Genomic DNA, 21,587 nt, shown 5'->3' with positions numbered 1-21,587 from the left:
GTGCATGTCCTGTTTATACAGCATAAGGGTTGATGGGAGGGCCCAAGGACAATTCCATCTTGCACCTCTTTTTCTTCTTTGCATCATGTGCTGTTTGGGGCCTAGTTTTTTTAAGTGCCATCATGCCTGCAACTGCAGTGCCACTCCTAGATGGGCCAGGTGTTTGTGCCGCACTCTTATGTCGCTTAGCTTAGTCATACAGCCACCTCTGTGCAATCTTTTGTCCTAAAAACAATATTGTGAGAGGTGAGGTGTTCAGAATAGACTGGAAATTAGTGAAAATGAATGTTATTGAGGTTAATATTACCGTAGGATCACAATTACCTCCAAATTACTGTATGTGATTTTAGCTGTTTTTATGTATTTTTCAAAAATCATCCAAAACCAAAACAAGAAAGGGTGGTTTTGGCAAAATCAATCCAAAACGCAAAACACGAAAAGTGCCCGCCACACATCTCTAGCTGTAACTAGACATTTTAGCGCTGTGTGCAAAAACAGCATTGGCAGCCCCCCATCATATTTAAAATAGGGGGCGTGGCTTCATGGGAAAGGAGTGTGGCCACAAAATAATACCAATTCATATTACGCTGCACAGTAGTCTCCAGTATTCAAATTATGCCGCACAGTAGTGCCACTTTCACACATTATGCCAGGTAGAGCATAATTTTACAAATTACGCCAGGTAGAGCCTCATTTTACACATTATGGCAGGCAGAGCACTCTTTTACACATTATGGCAGGCAGAGCTTCCTTTTACACATTACGGAAGGCAGAACTCCCATTACACAGTAAAGCAGGTAGAGTCCCCTTTTACATATTATGGCAGGTAGGGTACCCTTTTACACATTATGGTGGGTGTGGTTCATTAGGTAGAAATGCATTAGGTTGACATACATTGGGTTGGCCACTGAAGGTCGACATGGTCATTAGGTCGACATGGAAAAAGGTCGACATGAGTTTTTTTTACTATTTTTGGTGTCATTTTCTTCGTAAAGTGACAGGGAACCCCAATTAGTGCACCGCATCCCCTCGCATGGCTCGCTTCACTCCCAATGCTTCGGGCAAGATTACCGTTCCCAATTGTAGTCCATGTGGATCGTTAAGTGTAAAAAAGGTCAATAAATGAAAAAATTGTGAAAAACTCAGGTCGACCTTTTTGCATGTCGACCTAGTACATGTCGACCTAATGACCATGTCGACCTAGTGACCATGTCGACCTAATGCATGTCGACCTTCAGTGGTCAACCCAATGTATGTCGACCTAATGCTTGTCAACCTAATGACCGCCTCCCATTACGGCAGCTAGAGTCCCCCTTTTACAGATTACGGCAGGTAGAGTCCCTTTTTACACATTACTGCAGGTTGAGTTCCTTTTTATACAACACGACAGATATAAGTATTTTTGGAATAATATCATTTACAAGAGCCTCTGGGAAGAGGACCAGGAAATGGGCTGTATTTATAGGATGCAGCAGGCAGTGGAGGGACCGATGCAGTCGGAGGTTACAGCAACTGCCAAGTGCCAAGACACACAGCACAAGTGCACAACCCACTATTTGTGGGTCTTTGAAGGGGGCAGGGTCAAATTCAGGAGGGGCAGGGCTTAAATAGTGGCTCCCACTTCGGCTTCTTTAAAGTAAAAAATGATCAGAAACCCTTCCCCTATGCAGGACAGTGCTGTAGCGGTGGTCGGCGGGAGGCAGTGAGAGAAAGCGGGCAGTGGCCGCGCGGGTGATGCTGCCAGATGGTGCACCCACAGTGCAGTTGCGCTGTGTGCAAGGCAACACTGGCACACACCTAGTTACGGCCCTGCATACAAGTGCCCCATCAGGGCTTAGAGGCCGGAGGCAGGTGTCTTCATTGCCTCTGGGAGTTACGCCCCTGCTCATAAGGAAAATGATGTGTTAACTCAGGAACGCTAAAGTACAAGGAGAAACATCAGGAAAGCAAAGTCGGAACTCTGAAATAAGTTTTTTCATACATTTTCGGAAAAAAAAACATGTAAAGTATTACAGACAGTCTCAAGTGCTGACAAGGCAAGGATAGTAATAAAAACTGTGATTGATTGATTGAAGTGATGCAACTTCAGTAATAAAATAATCAAAATAAAATAATAAACTGTCAGAATTGGTGTACTCGCTTTTCCCTTCTATAACACTTCATGCCTGCCTACTACTGATGGCTGCTGTAAAGCAGTGCAGCATTAGTGGCACACCATGCAGGAAGAGAGAGGAGGCCACTGATGATCACTGGCAGCAGCTTCCCTGGACCTTCTGCAGCCCAGCACACGGCAGCTTGTTCTGGGCTGGGGAGAATGACTGTTGCTGCTGAGCAGCGGCAGTCTCCTCTCTCTCCCTGTACCAGTGCCCAATATGCAACTGACCTGGGCCCCCGTCAGGCTCCTCCAAAATGCTTGGCCTGGGTACAACCTGCTCAGCAAGGGTATGCAATGAAGTGAGGTGCCGGGCAGAGGAGTCGACAGGTAGCGGCACCAGCAGTGGGAAGCACGGCTTTCAGCATCTGGTCCCTCTGGCATGGCCTTTCAGCGGCTCTCCATGTGCTTCCATGCAGCAAGGATTTACCCTGTCGTCCCCTTGGGATCTCGGTCCATACCCTGGTGCTTAGGAGGGTGACTGCATCCCTGACAGGTCTCTGACGGCTTCAGCTTGGTACTGAATCCCGCTGCCTGTCCTCGAGAGGGAGGGGGCCACGGCGGCTGCTGCAGTCTTTCGCTCCGCACCTCGTTTAGTGGTCCTGTTCTGCTGGAAGTTGCCCTCGCTGCTGGTCCCAGCTGCTCCTCCCTGCCATCCTGTGTACTGCTGCATTGGTGGTGGCTGTTCTACTGCTGGCCCCTGGCTTGTTCAGCTGCCTGGCTGGGTGTATGTCTAGCAGCTTCTGGGATGAGCTAGACTGGTTGGTCGGGCTGTGGAGCTGACTGACTGACCACCCATCCTGATTCAGATTCTCACACCTGTTGATTCTGCATGGGATTCGTGGACTGCATGGGGACCCAGACATCTGAAGACTGTCTCTATATTCCAGTACTAATATTGTTTGTCGCTCCACATCTATCTTATTTTTACTAACATCTTTTTAAGCTCTGCTTTCTCTGATCTGTTATTCTGTTCCCTTACCCCTGAGGGGGATGGGGGGGAGTGCAATGTGCTTGTGGGGGCCAATGTGTTTGGTTTTTTCCTCTGTGGGTCAGTGTGTTTTATTTTCTTATTGTGATGGCCAATGTCTGTGGGTGCAAGGTGCAAAACTGACTTGTAAGGTAGTCTTGTACTGAGAGGCTACCTCTCTTATAGTAGGGCCAAACCCAGTATTATGGTGCGTGCCAGCGGTGCACGCAAATAATTCTTGCTATACTGCGTTTTTAAAATATCTGGTGGGGGGCACATTTTTACTGTTTACACTAGGATCCATATTGTCTAGAAATGGCCCGGCCATCCGGCTCCCTCCTCTCTCCTCCTCACTGCAGCTATGAAGCTCTATGATAGGTAGCAATGTCGTGAGCTCCCGTGTAAGTACCGCACTTCCCTCCCTCTCCCCTCCTATGGACGGATGTGTAAAAGGCACTACTTCTGTGGGCATTATGTGTGGTACTACTAATGTGGGCGTTAAGTGTTAGAGGCACTGCTAATATGGGCATTATGTGTGGCACTACTACTGTAGGCATTATGTGTAAGGGGCACTACTACTGTGGCACTGACATTTCTATAATGGGTGCAATGTGTGCAGTGCACATGGACCCCTGTGTTGGATGATGCAGCTGTGGCAAATTTACCAGCAAAATGGCCACTATGTATGTACAGTGTTGATTAGTCTCTGAGATATGGTGGGCGTGTTTCTGTAGACCTGCACAAGCACAGAGCCTACTGCACCGAGGAGAGGAGGGGTCCCACCCGGAGTCTGCACATGGCCCCCCTCCTCTGTTCAAATGCCTCTGTACTGTGGGCATTATGTGTGACACTACTACTGTGAGCGTTATGTGTAAGAGACACTACTACTGTGGACATTATGTGTGGCACTACTACTGTGCGCATTATGTGTGGCACAACTACTGTGGGCATTATGTGTAAGGGAAACTACTACTGTGGGCATTGTGTATGAGGCACTACTGTGTAGAGTAAGGTGAATAATAGGCACTACTGTGTAGCTAACATGACTAAGGGGCACTACTGTGTGACATAATGTGCATAAGGGGCACTACTGTGTGTCATAATGTGAATAAGGTACACTACTTTGTGGTGCAATATGAATCAGGGGCATTACGTGCAGGGCCGGTGCTAAGGTGTTCGGCGCCCTCCTGCAAACTATAAATTTTGCGCCCTCCTAAAAATACAGATGTGGCCAATCTTATCTTACCTGCTAGCAGCCGCATCGCATCGTAAGCTGCGTCCTGTTTGCGAGAGTGTACACACCTTATGATCCTATGGATCACGGATACATGCACACCACGGGCATGCTTATTGCGAATAACGAGTTGTGTTAGCCGCAATTAGTCTTTAAACTGAAAAGGGACACATCAGTACGTATTTTTGACATGTCTCTTTACAATGGCCCTCATTCCGAGTTGATCGCTCGCTAGAGTGGATGGGGAAAGGGTAGCGGCAGGGAGAGGTATACTTTAGATCCTGTGCGCCGGCATTACATACTAAGGCCTGATACCAAAATTATTTTTTCAGGCGGTGTAAGTGTGTTGGCACTTACACCCCCCAAAAAAATGTAATAGCCCCAAATTACTGTCCTTAATGTATGAGGAGAGTATAGGCATAAAAAAAAAAAAACATTTAATAATACATATTGCATATACAATTCTAAATGAAAACACACATGGCAATGTGTAAAGTGGCAACAGTGCAGGTATACTTTAGTCCAAAAGCAGGGTCTCTCACCGTCTAGGGGTGCTGTGGTAGTGTTAGTAAAGCAAAAGAAGGTCCTGGGCTGGAGAGCACGGCACCACCACAGGTAGTATAAAAGCCTGTTAGCACTGGCTCCTGCTGGCAGGGCAAAGACAGAGGTCTCAGATTGGGAATGGCTGCCAGCGGTGAGTGACAGGGGAGACGGCCACTGAGGAAGGAGCAGGTCCTGCAAGACGCGCAGCGAGTCAGAGTCCTGTGTGCGCCCCAGCCAATAGCATTTCAGTAGTGGCTGAGATGCACACAGGTCTCTGACTCACAGCGCCTCCTGCAGGACCCACTCATTTTTTAAAAGTGAGTCCCACGAGCGCTGTAGCGCATATTTTACGATCACTGAGCACACACTAAAATAAGCAGCACACACTAATATACTCAGTCACCCCCCTTCCCCAGCACACACTAATATACTCACCCCCCATCCCCAGCACACACTGATATACTCACCCCCCCTCCCCAGCACACACTGATGTACTCACCCCCCCCCCCTCCCCAGCACACACTAATATACTCACCCCCCCTCCCCAGCACACACTAATATACTCACCCCCCCCAGCACACACTAATATACTCACCCCCCCTCCCCAGCACACACTAATATACTCACCCCCCCTCCCCAGCACACTCTAATATACTCACCCCCCCTCCCCAGCACACACTGATATACTCACCCCCCCTCCCCAGCACACACTAATATACTCACCCCCCTTCCCCAGCACACACTAATATACTCACCCCCCATCCCCAGCACACACTGATATACTCACCCCCCCTCCCCAGCACACACTAATGTACTCACCCCCCCCCCCTCCCCAGCACACACTAATATACTCACCCCCCCTCCCCAGCACACACTAATATACTCACCCCCCCCCCCAGCACACACTAATATACTCACCCCCCCCTCCCCAGCACACACTAATATACTCACCCCCCCTCCCCAGCACACTCTAATATACTCACCCCCCCTCCCCAGCACACACTGATATACTCACCCCCCCTCCCCAGCACACACTAATATACTCACCCCCCCTCCCCAGCACACTCTAATATACTCACCCCCCCCTCCCCAGCACACACTGATATACTCACCCCCCCTCCCCAGCACACACTAATATACTCACCCCCATCCCCAGCACACTCTAATATACTCACCACCACCCCTTCGCAGCACACACTAATATACTCAAACCCCCCCCCCCCCCAGCACACACTATTATACCCCTCCCCCGTGTGTCAGCTGCAGTATGTACCTGAAGACACTGCTCCTCGATATGGGATGCCTGCTGCTGCTGGACCTTCTGGGCTGCTGCTGCTCCTCATGTCTGAGCGATCCTCCAGTGCAGTCACATGTTGTGCACTACCTTCCTGTTCCTGCCTAATCAGGAAGCAGGCTCAGCAGAGTGTCGGGAGGTGGATGCCCAGCTTTGCTATGAGGACAAATTAAAAAATAAAAGTGCCCTGGGCCCAGAAATGACACGGAGGGGAGAGAAGGGGGATAGGGGAGGGAGCGGGCAGCTACTTAAGACTGCTGTGTCGAGGGGGATGGGGGCATTGCTGCTGCCTGTGTTATCTATCTTGACAGGAGGTGTGGGGGGGAGCCGGGAGTAGAGGGAAGGGGGGAAGGCCCTGATACCAACCAGATCAGCTTCTGATTATGCTGCCGGCGCTGCTGCTGCTGCTGTCATACATCAGTGTGACAGGCGCGCTGCGGCGGCTGGCAGCAAGTTGTACTAGCAGAGCAGGGAAAGCGCCTCATGAGTCCGGCGCCTACCTGCTTTGCAGGCTTTGCTGAGCGGGTAGCGCCGGCACTGATTACGTGGGGTGTAATGTGAATAAGATTATGCAGTTGTGTAATTTAAGTTGGGGTTACTATTGTGTGCCCACGCCCCTTCCTTGTGAGACCACACCTCTTTATTATGTGTGGGAGGGAGGGTGCAAATTTATAATTTGCAGGGGGACGCTGAACACCCTGGCATCGGCCCTGCCTGGGTAAAGAGTGCTCCTTCCCCTCTTGGCACACCTAGAGGAAGACAAAGCAAGGTATTTCTGGTAGTGATGAGCACCGGAAATTTTTCGGGTTTTGTGTTTTGGTTTTGGGTTCGGTTCCGCGGCCGTGTTTTGGGTTCGAACGCGTTTTGGCAAAACCTCACCGAATTTTTTTTGTCGGATTCGGGTGTGTTTTGGATTCGGGTGTTTTTTTCAAAAAAACCTAAAAAACAGCTTAAATCATAGAATTTGGGGGTCATTTTGATCCCAAAGTATTATTAACCTCAATAACCATAATTTCCACTCATTTTCAGTCTATTCTGAACACCTCACACCTCACAATATTATTTTTAGTCCTAAAATTTGCACCGAGGTCGCTGGATGGCTAAGCTAAGCGACCCAAGTGGCCGACACAAACACCTGGCCCATCTAGGAGTGGCACTGCAGTGTCACGCAGGATGGCCCTTCCAAAAAACACTCCCCAAACAGCACATGACGCAAAGAAAAAAAGAGGCGCAATGAGGTAGCTGTGTGAGTAAGCTAAGCGACCCTAGTGGCCGACACAAACACCTGGCCCATCTAGGAGTGGCACTGCAGTGTCACGCAGGATGGCCCTTCCAAAAAACACTCCCCAAACAGCACATGACGCAAAGAAAAAAAGAGGAGCAATGAGGTAGCTGTGTGAGTAAGCTAAGCGACCCTAGTGGCCGACACAAACACCTGGCCCATCTAGGAGTGGCACTGCAGTGTCACGCAGGATGGCCCTTCCAAAAAACACTCCCCAAACAGCACATGACGCAAAGAAAAAAAGAGGCGCAATGAGGTAGCTGTGTGAGTAAGCTAAGCGACCCTAGTGGCCGACACAAACACCTGGCTCATCTAGGAGTGTCACTGCAGTGTCACGCAGGATGGCCCTTCCAAAAAACACTCCCCAAACAGCACATGACGCAAAGAAAAAAAGAGGCGCAATGAGGTAGCTGTGTGAGTAAGCTAAGCGACCCTAGTGGCCGACACAAACACCTGGCCCATCTAGGAGTGGCACTGCAGTGTGACGCAGGATGGCCCTTCCAAAAAACACTCCCCAAACAGCACATGACGCAAAGAAAAAAAGAGGCGCAATGAGGTAGCTGTGTGAGTAAGCTAAGCGACCCTAGTGGCCGACACAAACACCTGGCCCATCTAGGAGTGGCACTGCAGTGTCAGGCAGGATGGCCCTTCCAAAAAACACTCCCCAAACAGCACATGACGCAAAGAAAAAAAGAGGCGCAATGAGGTAGCTGTGTGAGTAAGCTAAGCGACCCTAGTGGCCGACACAAACACCTGGCCCATCTAGGAGTGGCACTGCAGTGTCACGCAGGATGGCCCTTCCAAAAAACACTCCCCAAACAGCACATGACGCAAAGAAAAAAAGAGGCGCAATGAGGTAGCTGTGTGAGTAAGCTAAGCGACCCTAGTGGCCGACACAAACACCTGGCCCATCTAGGAGTGGCACTGCAGTGTCACGCAGGATGGCCCTTCCAAAAAACACCCCCCAAACAGCACATGACGCAAAGAAAAATGAAAGAAAAAAGAGGTGCAAGATGGAATTGTCCTTGGGCCCTCCCACCCACCCTTATGTTGTATAAACAGGACATGCACACTTTAACCAACCCATCATTTCAGTGACAGGGTCTGCCACACGACTGTGACTGAAATGACGGGTTGGTTTGGACCCCCACCAAAAAAGAAGCAATTAATCTCTCCTTGCACAAACTGGCTCTACAGAGGCAAGATGTCCACCTCATCATCATCCTCCGATATATCACCGTGTACATCCCCCTCCTCACAGATTATCAATTCGTCCCCACTGGAATCCACCATCTCAGCTCCCTGTGTACTTTGTGGAGGCAATTGCTGCTGGTCAATGTCTCCACGGAGGAATTGATTATAATTCATTTTAATGAACATCATCTTCTCCACATTTTCTGGATGTAACCTCGTACGCCGATTGCTGACAAGGTGAGCGGCGGCACTAAACACTCTTTCGGAGTACACACTTGTGGGAGGGCAACTTAGGTAGAATAAAGCCAGTTTGTGCAAGGGCCTCCAAATTGCCTCTTTTTCCTGCCAGTATAAGTACGGACTGTCTGACGTGCCTACTTGGATGCGGTCACTCATATAATCCTCCACCATTCTTTCAATGGGGAGAGAATCATATGCAGTGACAGTAGACGACATGTCCGTAATCGTTGTCAGGTCCTTCAGTCCGGACCAGATGTCAGCATCAGCAGTCGCTCCAGATGGCCCGGCCATCCGGCTCCCTCCTCTCTCCTCCTCACTGCAGCTATGAAGCTCTATGATAGGTAGCAATGTCGTGAGCTCCCGTGTAAGTACCGCACTTCCCTCCCTCTCCCCTCCTATGGACGGATGTGTAAAAGGCACTACTTCTGTGGGCATTATGTGTGGTACTACTAATGTGGGCGTTAAGTGTTAGAGGCACTGCTAATATGGGCATTATGTGTGGCACTACTACTGTAGGCATTATGTGTAAGGGGCACTACTACTGTGGCACTGACATTTCTATAATGGGTGCAATGTGTGCAGTGCACATGGACCCCTGTGTTGGATGATGCAGCTGTGGCAAATTTACCAGCAAAATGGCCACTATGTATGTACAGTGTTGATTAGTCTCTGAGATATGGTGGGCGTGTTTCTGTAGACCTGCACAAGCACAGTAGACTCTGGCACAATCCCAGAGCCTACTGCACCGAGGAGAGGAGGGGTCCCACCCGGAGTCTGCACATGGCCCCCCTCCTCTGTTCAAATGCCCCTGTACTGTGGGCATTATGTGTGACACTACTACTGTGAGCGTTATGTGTAAGAGACACTACTACTGTGGACATTATGTGTGGCACTACTACTGTGAGCGTTATGTGTAAGAGACACTACTACTGTGGACATTATGTGTGGCACTACTACTGTGCGCATTATGTGTGGCACAACTACTGTGGGCATTATGTGTAAGGGAAACTACTACTGTGGGCATTGTGTATGAGGCACTACTGTGTAGAGTAAGGTGAATAATAGGCACTACTGTGTAGCTTAACATGACTAAGGGGCACTACTGTGTGACATAATGTGCATAAGGGGCACTACTGTGTGTCATAATGTGAATAAGGTACACTACTTTGTGGTGCAATATGAATCAGGGGCATTACGTGGGGTGTAATGTGAATAAGATTATGCAGTTGTGTAATTTAAGTTGGGGTTACTATTGTGTGCCCACGCCCCTTCCTTGTGAGACCACACCTCTTTATTATGTGTGGGAGGGAGGGTGCAAATTTATAATTTGCAGGGGGACGCTGAACACCCTGGCATCGGCCCTGCCTGGGTAAAGAGTGCTCCTTCCCCTCTTGGCACACCTAGAGGAAGACAAAGCAAGGTATTTCTGGTAGTGATGAGCACCGGAAATTTTTCGGGTTTTGTGTTTTGGTTTTGGGTTCGGTTCCGCGGCCGTGTTTTGGGTTCGAACGCGTTTTGGCAAAACCTCACCGAATTTTTTTTGTCGGATTCGGGTGTGTTTTGGATTCGGGTGTTTTTTTCAAAAAACCCTAAAAAACAGCTTAAATCATAGAATTTGGGGGTCATTTTGATCCCAAAGTATTATTAACCTCAATAACCATAATTTCCACTCATTTTCAGTCTATTCTGAACACCTCACACCTCACAATATTATTTTTAGTCCTAAAATTTGCACCGAGGTCGCTGGATGGCTAAGCTAAGCGACCCAAGTGGCCGACACAAACACCTGGCCCATCTAGGAGTGGCACTGCAGTGTCACGCAGGATGGCCCTTCCAAAAAACACTCCCCAAACAGCACATGACGCAAAGAAAAAAAGAGGCGCAATGAGGTAGCTGTGTGAGTAAGCTAAGCGACCCTAGTGGCCGACACAAACACCTGGCCCATCTAGGAGTGGCACTGCAGTGTCACGCAGGATGGCCCTTCCAAAAAACACTCCCCAAACAGCACATGACGCAAAGAAAAAAAGAGGCGCAATGAGGTAGCTGTGTGAGTAAGCTAAGCGACCCTAGTGGCCGACACAAACACCTGGCCCATCTAGGAGTGGCACTGCAGTGTCACGCAGGATGGCCCTTCCAAAAAACACTCCCCAAACAGCACATGACGCAAAGAAAAAAAGAGGCGCAATGAGGTAGCTGTGTGAGTAAGCTAAGCGACCCTAGTGGCCGACACAAACACCTGGCCCATCTAGGAGTGGCACTGCAGTGTCACGCAGGATGGCCCTTCCAAAAAACACTCCCCAAACAGCACATGACGCAAAGAAAAAAAGAGGCGCAATGAGGTAGCTGTGTGAGTAAGCTAAGCGACCCTAGTGGCCGACACAAACACCTGGCCCATCTAGGAGTGGCACTGCAGTGTCACGCAGGATGGCCCTTCCAAAAAACACTCCCCAAACAGCACATGACGCAAAGAAAAAAAGAGGCGCAATGAGGTAGCTGTGTGAGTAAGCTAAGCGACCCTAGTGGCCGACACAAACACCTGGCCCATCTAGGAGTGGCACTGCAGTGTCACGCAGGATGGCCCTTCCAAAAAACACTCCCCAAACAGCACATGACGCAAAGAAAAAAAGAGGCGCAATGAGGTAGCTGTGTGAGTAAGCTAAGCGACCCTAGTGGCCGACACAAACACCTGGCCCATCTAGGAGTGGCACTGCAGTGTCACGCAGGATGGCCCTTCCAAAAAACACCCCCCAAACAGCACATGACGCAAAGAAAAATGAAAGAAAAAAGAGGTGCAAGATGGAATTGTCCTTGGGCCCTCCCACCCACCCTTATGTTGTATAAACATGACATGCACACTTTAACCAACCCATCATTTCAGTGACAGGGTCTGCCACACGACTGTGACTGAAATGACGGGTTGGTTTGGACCCCCTCCAAAAAAGAAGCAATTAATCTCTCCTTGCACAAACTGGCTCTACAGAGGCAAGATGTCCACCTCATCATCATCCTCCGATATATCACCGTGTACATCCCCCTCCTCACAGATTATCAATTCGTCCCCACTGGAATCCACCATCTCAGCTCCCTGTGTACTTTGTGGAGGCAATTGCTGCTGGTCAATGTCTCCACGGAGGAATTGATTATAATTCATTTTAATGAACATCATCTTCTCCACATTTTCTGGATGTAACCTCGTACGCCGATTGCTGACAAGGTGAGCGGCGGCACTAAACACTCTTTCGGAGTACACACTTGTGGGAGGGCAACTTAGGTAGAATAAAGCCAGTTTGTGCAAGGGCCTCCAAATTGCCTCTTTTTCCTGCCAGTATAAGTACGGACTGTCTGACGTGCCTACTTGGATGCGGTCACTCATATAATCCTCCACCATTCTTTCAATGGGGAGAGAATCATATGCAGTGACAGTAGACGACATGTCCGTAATCGTTGTCAGGTCCTTCAGTCCGGACCAGATGTCAGCATCAGCAGTCGCTCCAGACTGCCCTGCATCACCGCCAGCGGGTGGGCTCGGAATTCTAAGCCTTTTCCTCGCACCCCCAGTTGCGGGAGAATGTGAAGGAGGAGATGTTGACAGGTCGCGTTCCGCTTGTCTTGACAATTTTGTCACCAGCAGTTCTTTGAACCCCAGCAGACTTGTGTCTGCCGGAAAGAGAGATCCAAGGTAGGTTTTAAATCTAGGATCGAGCACGGTGGCCAAAATGTAGTGCTCTGATTTCAACAGATTGACCACCCGTGAATCCTTGTTAAGCGAATTAAGGGCTCCATCCACAAGTCCCACATGCCTAGCGGAATCGCTCTGTGTTAGCTCCTCCTTCAATGTCTCCAGCTTCTTCTGCAAAAGCCTGATGAGGGGAATGACCTGACTCAGGCTGGCAGTGTCTGAACTGACTTCACGTGTGGCAAGTTCAAAAGGTTGCAGAACCTTGCACAACGTTGAAATCATTCTCCACTGCGCTTGAGACAGGTGCATTCCACCTCCTATATCGTGCTCAGTTGTATAGGCTTGAATGGCCTTTTGCTGCTCCTCCAACCTCTGAAGCATATAGAGGGTTGAATTCCACCTCGTTACCACTTCTTGCTTCAGATGATGGCAGGGCAGGTTCAGGCGTTTTTGGTGGTGCTCCAATCTTCTGTACGTGGTGCCTGTACGCCGAAAGTGTCCCGCAATTCTTCTGGCCACCGACAGCATCTCTTGCACGCCCCTCTCGTTTTTTAAATAATTCTGCACCACCAAATTCAAGGTATGTGCAAAACATGGGACGTGCTGGAATTTGCCCAGATTTAATGCACACACAATATTGCTGGCGTTGTCCGATGCCACAAATCCACAGGAGAGTCCAATTGGGGTAAGCCATTCTGCGATGATCTTCCTCAGTTGCCGTAAGAGGTTTTTAGCTGTGTGCGTATTCTGGAAAGCGGTGATACAAAGCGTAGCCTGCCTAGGAAAGAGTTGGCGTTTGCGAGATGCTGCTACTGGTGCCGCCGCTGCTGTTCTTGCGGCGGGAGTCCATACATCTACCCAGTGGGCTGTCACAGTCATATAGTCCTGAGCCTACCCTGCTCCACTTGTCCACATGTCCGTGGTTAAGTGGACATTGGGTACAACTGCATTTTTTAGGACACTGGTGAGTCTTTTTCTGAGGTCTGTGTACATTTTCGGTATCGCCTGCCTAGAGAAATGGAACCTAGATGGTATTTGGTACCGGGGACACAGTACCTCCAACAAGTCTCTAGTTGGCTCTGCAGTAATGATGGATACCGGAACCACGCTTCTCACCGCCCAGGATGCCAAGGCCTCAGTTATCCGCTTTGCAGCAGGATGACTGCTGTGATATTTCATCTTCCTCGCAAAGGACTGTTGGACAGTCAATTGCTTGGTGGAAGTAGTAAAAGTGGTCTTACGAGTACGACTTCCCCTCTGGGATGACCATCGACTCCCAGCAGCAACAACAGCAGCGCCAGCAGCAGTAGGCGTTACACGCAAGGATGCATCGGAGGAATCCCAGGCAGGAGAGGACTCGTCAGAATTGCCAGTGACATGGCCTGCAGGACTATTGGCATTCCTGGGGAAGGAGGAAATTGACACTGAGGGAGTTGGTGGGGTGGTTTGCGTGAGCTTGGTTACAAGAGGAAGGGATTTACTGGTCAGTGGACTGCTTCCGCTGTCGCCCAAAGTTTTTGAACTTGTCACTGACTTATGATGAATGCGCTGCAGGTGACGTATAAGGGAGGATGTTCCGAGGTGGTTAACGTCCTTACCCCTACTTATTACAGCTTGACAAAGGCAACACACGGCTTGACAAATGTTGTCCGCATTTCTGTTGAAATACTTCCACACCGAAGAGCTGATTTTTTTTGTATTTTCACCAGGCATGTCAATGGCCCTATTCCTCCCACGGACAACAGGTATCTCCCCGGGTGCCTGACTTAAACAAACCACCTCACCATCAGAATCCTCCTGGTCAATTTCCTCCCCAGCGCCAGCAACACCCATATCCTCCTCATCCTGGTGTACTTCAACACTGACATCTTCAATCTGACTATCAGGAACTGGACTGCGGGTGCTCCTTCCAGCACTTGCAGGGGGCGTGCAAATGGTGGAAGGCGCATGCTCTTCACGTCCAGTGTTGGGAAGGTCAGGCATCGCAAACGACACAATTGGACTCTCCTTGTGGATTTGTGATTTCGAAGAACGCACAGTTCTTTGCTGTGCTTTTGCCAGCTTGAGTCTTTTCATTTTTCTAGCGAGAGGCTGAGTGCTTCCTTCCTCATGTGAAGCTGAACCACTAGCCATGAACATAGGCCAGGGCCTCAGCCGTTCCTTGCCACTCCGTGTGGTAAATGGCATATTGGCAAGTTTACGCTTCTCCTCTGACAATTTTATTTTAGATTTTTGAGTCCTTTTTTTACTGATATTTGGTGTTTTGGATTTTACATGCTCTGTACTATGACATTGGGCATCGGCCTTGGCAGACGACGTTGCTGGCATTTCATCGTCTCGGCCATGACTAGTGGCAGCAGCTTCAGCACGAGGTGGAAGTCGATCTTGATCTTTCCCTATTTTTGGAACCTCAACATTTTTGTTCTCCATATTTTAATAGGCACAACTAAAAGGCACCTCAGGTAAACAATGGAGATGGATGGATACTAGTATACTTATGGATGGACGAGCGACTGCCGACACAGAGGTAGCTACAGCCGTGGACTACCGTACTGCGTCTGCTGCTAATATAGACTGGATGATAATGATATAAAAAATATATATATATCACTACTGCAGCCGGACAGGTATATATTATATAATGACGGACCTGCTGGACACTGTCAGCACTGCAGACTCCTAAAGTAAGCTACTAGTATCAAGAAGATAGAAAAAAAAAAACAGCACAGGTAGGTGGTATACAATTATGGATGGACGAGCGACTGCCGACACAGAGGTAGCTACAGCCGTGGACTACCGTACTGCGTCTGCTGCTAATATAGACTGGATGATAATGATATAAAAAATATATATATATATATCACTACTGCAGCCGGACAGGTATATATTATGTAATGACGGACCTGCTGGACACTGTCAGCACTGCAGACTCCTAAAGTAAGCTACTAGTATCAAGAAGATAGAAGAAAAAAAAAACACCACAGGTAGGTGGTATACAATTATGGATGGACGAGCGACTGCCGACACAGAGGTAGCTACAGCCGTGGACTACCGTACTGCGTCTGCTGCTAATATAGACTGGATGATAATGATATAAAAAATATATATATATATCACTACTGCAGCCGGACAGGTATATATTATATAATGACGGACCTGCTGGACACTGTCAGCTCAGCACTGCAGACTCCTAAAGTAAGCTACTAGTATCAAGAAGATAGAAAAAAAAAACACCACGGGTAGGTGGTATACAATTATGGATGGACGAGTGACTGCCGACACAGAGGTAGCTACAGCCGTGGACTACCATACTGCGTCTGCTGCTAATATAGACTGGATGATAATGAGATATAAAATATATATATATCACTACTGCAGCCGGACAGGTATATATTATATAATGACGGACCTGCTGGACACTGTCAGCTCAGCACTGCAGACTCCTAAAGTAAGCTACTAGTAGTATCAAGAAGATAGAAAAAAAAAAACACCACAGGTAGGTGGTATACAATTATGGATGGACGAGCGACTGCCGACACAGAGGTAGCTACAGCCGTGGACTACCATACTGCGTCTGCTGCTAATATAGACTGGATGATAATGAGATATAAAATATATATATATCACTACTGCAGCCGGACAGGTATATATTATATAATGACGGACCTGCTGGACACTGTCAGCTCAGCACTGCAGACTCCTAAAGTAAGCTACTAGTATCAAGAAGATAGAAAAAAAAAAACACCACGGGTAGGTGGTATACAATTATGGATGGACGAGCGACTGCCGACACAGAGGTAGCTACAGCCGTGGACTACCGTACTGCGTCTGCTGCTAATATAGACTGGATGATAATGAGATATAAAATATATATATATATATATCACTACTGCAGCCGGACAGGTATATATTATATAATGACGGACCTGCTGGACACTGTCAGCTCAGCACTGCAGACTCCTAAAGTAAGCTACTAGTATCAAGAAGATAGAAAAAAAAAAAAACACCACGGGCAGGTGGTATACAATTATGGATGGACGAGCGACTGCCGACACAGAGGTAGCTACAGCCGTGGACTACCGTACTGCGTCTGCTGCTAATATAGACTGGATGATAATGAGATATAAAATATATATATATCACTACTGCAGCCGGACAGGTATATATTATATAATGACGGACCTGCTGGACACTGTCAGCTCAGCACTGCAGACTCCTAAAGTAAGCTACTAGTATCAAGAAGATAGAAAAAAAAACACACCACTGGTAGGTGGTATACAATTATGGATGGACGAGCGACTGCCGACACAGAGGTAGCTACAGCCGTGGACTACCGTACTGCGTCTGCTGCTAATATAGACTGGATGATAATGATATAAAAAATATATATATATCACTACTGCAGCCGGACAGGTATATATTATATAATGACGGACCTGCTGGACACTGTCAGCTCAGCACTGCAGACTCCTAAAGTAAGCCACTAGTATCAAGAAGATAGAAAAAAAAAACACCACGGGTAGGTGGTATACAATTATGGATGGACGAGCGACTGCCGACACAGAGGTAGCTACAGCCGTGGACTACCGTACTGCGTCTGCTGCAGTGCTAATATAGACTGGATGATAATGATATAAAAAATATATATATATCACTACTGCAGCCGGACAGGTATATATTATATAATGACGGACCTGCTGGACACTGTCAGCAGAATGCGTTTATAGAATAAAAACACCACACGATGAGTGTTTAACTTTTTCAGGCAGACAATCACAATATACTGGTGGTCAGTGGTCACTGGTCAGTCACACTGGCAGTGGCACTCTGGCAGCAAAAGTGTGCACTGTTAAAATAAGTACTCCTGCTATAACTGCTCCCCAGTCTCCCCCACAATTAAGCTGTGTGAGCAGTGAGCACTCAGCACAGTCAGATATACAGTATTACATAGATGATGCAGCACACTGAGGCTGAGCACAGATATGGTATGTGACTGTGTCACACTGTGTATCGTTTTTTTTCAGGCAGAGAACGGATTAATTAAACTGGTGGTCACTGGTCACACTATCAGCAAGTAGTACTCCTAATATGCTCCCCAAAATTAGTAAATCAAGTGTCTCTACTACTCTTTAGTCTACTCTAAACGGAGAGGACGCCAGCCACGTCCTCTCCCTATCAATCTCAATGTACGTGTGAAAATGGCGGCGACGCGCGGCTCCTTATATAGAATCCGAGTCTCGCGATAGAATCCGAGCCTCGCGAGAATCCGACAGCGGGATGATGACGTTCGGGCGCGCTCGGGTTAACCGAGCAAGGCGGGAAGATCCGAGTCTGCCTCGGACCCGTGTAAAAAGGCTGAAGTTCGGGGGGGTTCGGATTCCGAGGAACCGAACCCGCTCATCACTAATTTCTGGGTGAGCACTTGAAATACTTACACCAGCCTCATATTGGGGGTAATTCTGAGTTGATCGCAGCAGGAATTTTATTAGCAGTTGGGCAAAACCATGGCCCTCATTCCGAGTTGATCGCTCGCAAGGCGAATTTAGCAGAGTTGCTCAGGCTAAGCCTACGCCTACTGGGAGTGTATCTTAGCTTCTTAAAATTGCGACCGATGTATACGCAATATTGCGATTACAAACTACTTAGCAGTTTCAGAGTAGCTTCAGACTTACTCAGCATCTGCGATCAGTTCAGTGCTTGTCGTTCCTGGTTTGACGTCACAAACACACCCAGCGTTCGCCCAGACACTCCCCCGTTTCTCCGGCCACTCCTGCGTTTTTTCCGGAAACGGTAGCGTTTTTATCCACACGCCCCGAAAACGCCGTGTTTCCGCCCAGTAACACCCATTTCCTGTCAATCACACTACGATCGCCGGAGCAATGAAAAAGCCGTGAGTAAAAATACTATCTCCATTGTACAATTACTTGGCGCAGTCGCAGTGCGAATATTGCGCATGCGTACTAAGCGGAATTTCACTGCGATGCGATGAAAAATACAGAGCGAACGACTCGGAATGAGGGCCCATGTGCAGTGCAGGTGAGGCACATATAACATGTGCAGAGAGAGTTAGATTTGTGTGTGGTGTGTTCAATCTGCAATCTAAATTGCAGTGAAAAAATAAAGCAGCCAGTATTTACCCTGCACAGAAACAAAATAACCCACCCAAATCTTATTCTCTCTGCACATGTTATATCTGCCTCCCCTGCAGTACACATGGTTTTGCCCAACTGCTAACAAAATTCCTGCTGCGATCAACTCAGAATTACCCCCATTGTTTCTCAAACCAGGTCATCAAATTGGTTAAAAAATTGTGTCCTTCTTGCTGGCTCATTCAAGGTCACACTCAATCTACCTATGAGGGATTAATAACAATCAGTACAGCACTGCTGTAATAATAATGTTTATTGTAATCAGATGAACAAATTATGTCAGTATTTTGCTATGACAGAAATGTTTTCAAAGTACTGTTGTACAATTGATTTATGATGTCTCAATTAAAAATAAATGTTTCAAAAATGTAAACATTTGCTGGCATTTTTTTATATTGACATCAATTTAAAAAAAAATTCAAATTTACCCAAGTTGTGCATTTTGAGCCATATGTGAAGTTGTATGAGGCTTATATTTTTTAACCACAAATGGTGAAACTCGCAAGTGAATGGTAGAATTGAAGCTGTTAATACAGCAGTGTTCTCCGCTCAACAGGAAAAAAATTATATACTGTCTTATCATTATAAATACTTAAGTATTTCAGATATATAAAAATACTAATTTTACATGAACACGAATTATACAAGCTGTGAATTTCAAAGCACAAAATTGAAAGCCTTATTCAGCATCATTAGCTAATGCGATGTGATTGCATTATGCCAAAAACAGGGCCCATTCTGCATGTGCACGAGCCAGCAAATGCGATCGCATTGCATTAATGCAAATGCCTCTGCCTGATTGACAGGCAGAGGCGTTGGCGGGGCTGTCGGGGGCAGCGCCTCAGCATTGCAGGGGCATGGTGATGAGAATGCAGGCCGGTCCGGGCCATTTTCGGAGCGGCCGCGTGATGTCACATGCGGCCGCTTAGAAGCAAAACATGGTGGCGGTGCGACTGAATACGCATCTAGGCTGCACAGGCAGGGGGCTACCCTTGTTTTGCGGGGTCAGCAATGCAATCGCAATTAATTTGCTATCACATCACTTGCGACCATTATCCTTTCCCTGTGCTGAGCATGCGATTCTAGCCAGTTGCAGTTTTGCTAAATTAGTAAAACTGCAACTGATACTGAATAAGGGGCCTAATTAAGACCTGATCGCAGCAGCAAATTTGTTAGCTAATGGGCAAAACTATGGGCCTAATTCTGAGTTGATCGCAGCAGCAAGTTTGTTAGCAATTGGGCAAAACCATGTGCACTGCAGGGGGGACAGATGTAACATGTGCAAAGAGAGTTAGATTTGGGTGGGGTGTGTTCAAACTGAAATCTAAATTGCAGTGTAAAAATAAAGCAGACAGTATTTACCCTGCACAGAAACAAAATAACCCACCCAAATCTAACTCTCTCTGCACGTTACATCTGCCCCACCTGCAGTGCACATGGTTTTGCCCAATTGCTAACAAACTTGCTGCTGCGATCAACTCAGAATTACCCCCTATGGGGGTAATTCCAAGTTGATCGCAGCAGGATATTTTTTAGCAGTTGGGCAAAACCATGGCCCTCATTCCGAGTTGATCGGTCGCAATGCGAATGTAGCAGAGTTACACACGCTAAGCCGCCGCCTACTGGGAGTGTATCTTAGCTTCTTAAAAGTGCGACCGAAGTAATCGCAATATTGCGATCACAAACCTCGTAGCAGTTTTGGAGTAGCTTCAGACTTACTCTGCCTGTGCGATCAGTTCAGTGCTTGTCGTTCCTGGTTGACGTCACAAACACACCCAGCGTTCGCCCAGGCACTCCCACCGTTTCTCCGGCCACTCCTGCGTTTTTTCCGGAAACGGTAGCGTTTTCAGCCACACGCCCCTAAAACGCCGTGCTTCCGCCCAGTAACACCCATTTCCTGTCAATCACATTACGATCGCCGGAGCGATGAAAAAGCCGTGAGTAAAATTACTTTCTTCATAGCAAAGTTACTTGGCGCAGTCGCAGTGCGAACATTGCGCATGCGTACTAAGCGGATTTTCATTGCGATGCGATGAAAAATACCGAGCGAACAACTCGGAATGAGGGCCCATGTGCACTGCAGGTGTGGCAGATATAACAGGAGCAGTGAGAGTTAGATTTGAGTGGGGTGTGTTCAATCTGCAATCTAAATTACAGTGTAAAAATAAAGCAGCCAGTATTTACCCTGCACAGAAACAATATACTGTAACCCACCCAAATCTAACTCTCTATGTTACATCTAGACCCCCTGCAGTGCACATGGTTTTGTTCATTAGCTCTCTCCATTACAAATTTGCTGCTGCGATCAGGTCTGAATTAGGCACAAGGTCCTGAATTGGAATCGATTGAATCAAAAAGAAAGAGCACAGAAGCTGCAGTTAGGTATTGTGGGGGTCATTCCGAGTTGTTCGCTCGCTAGCTGCTTTTAGCAGCATTGCACACGCTAGGCCGCCGCCCTCTGGGAGTGTATCTTAGCTTAGCAGAATTGCGAACAAAAGATTAGCAGAATTGCGAATAGAAAATTCTTAGCAGTTTCTGAGTAGTCCAGACTTACTCCTACACTGCGATCAGCTCAGCCCATTTCGTTCCTGGTTTGACGTCACAAACACGCCCTGCGTTCGGCCAGCCACTCCCCCGTTTCTCCAGACACTCCCGCGTTTTATCCTGGCACGCCTGCGTTTTTCCGCACACTCTATCAGAAAACGGTCAGTTTCCGCCCAGAAACACCCACTTCCTGTCAATCACACTCCGATCACTTCAACTGTGAAAATTCTTCGTTCGGATGTGAGTAAATCTACTAAGTTTTGTGCTAAAATACTTAGCGCATGCGCACTGCGTACCATGCGCATG

The sequence above is a fragment of the Pseudophryne corroboree genome, chromosome 6 (genome assembly GCF_028390025.1).
Source record: "Pseudophryne corroboree isolate aPseCor3 chromosome 6, aPseCor3.hap2, whole genome shotgun sequence".
Lineage (NCBI taxonomy): Eukaryota > Metazoa > Chordata > Amphibia > Anura > Myobatrachidae > Pseudophryne > Pseudophryne corroboree.
This window is presented reverse-complemented; position numbering follows the sequence as displayed.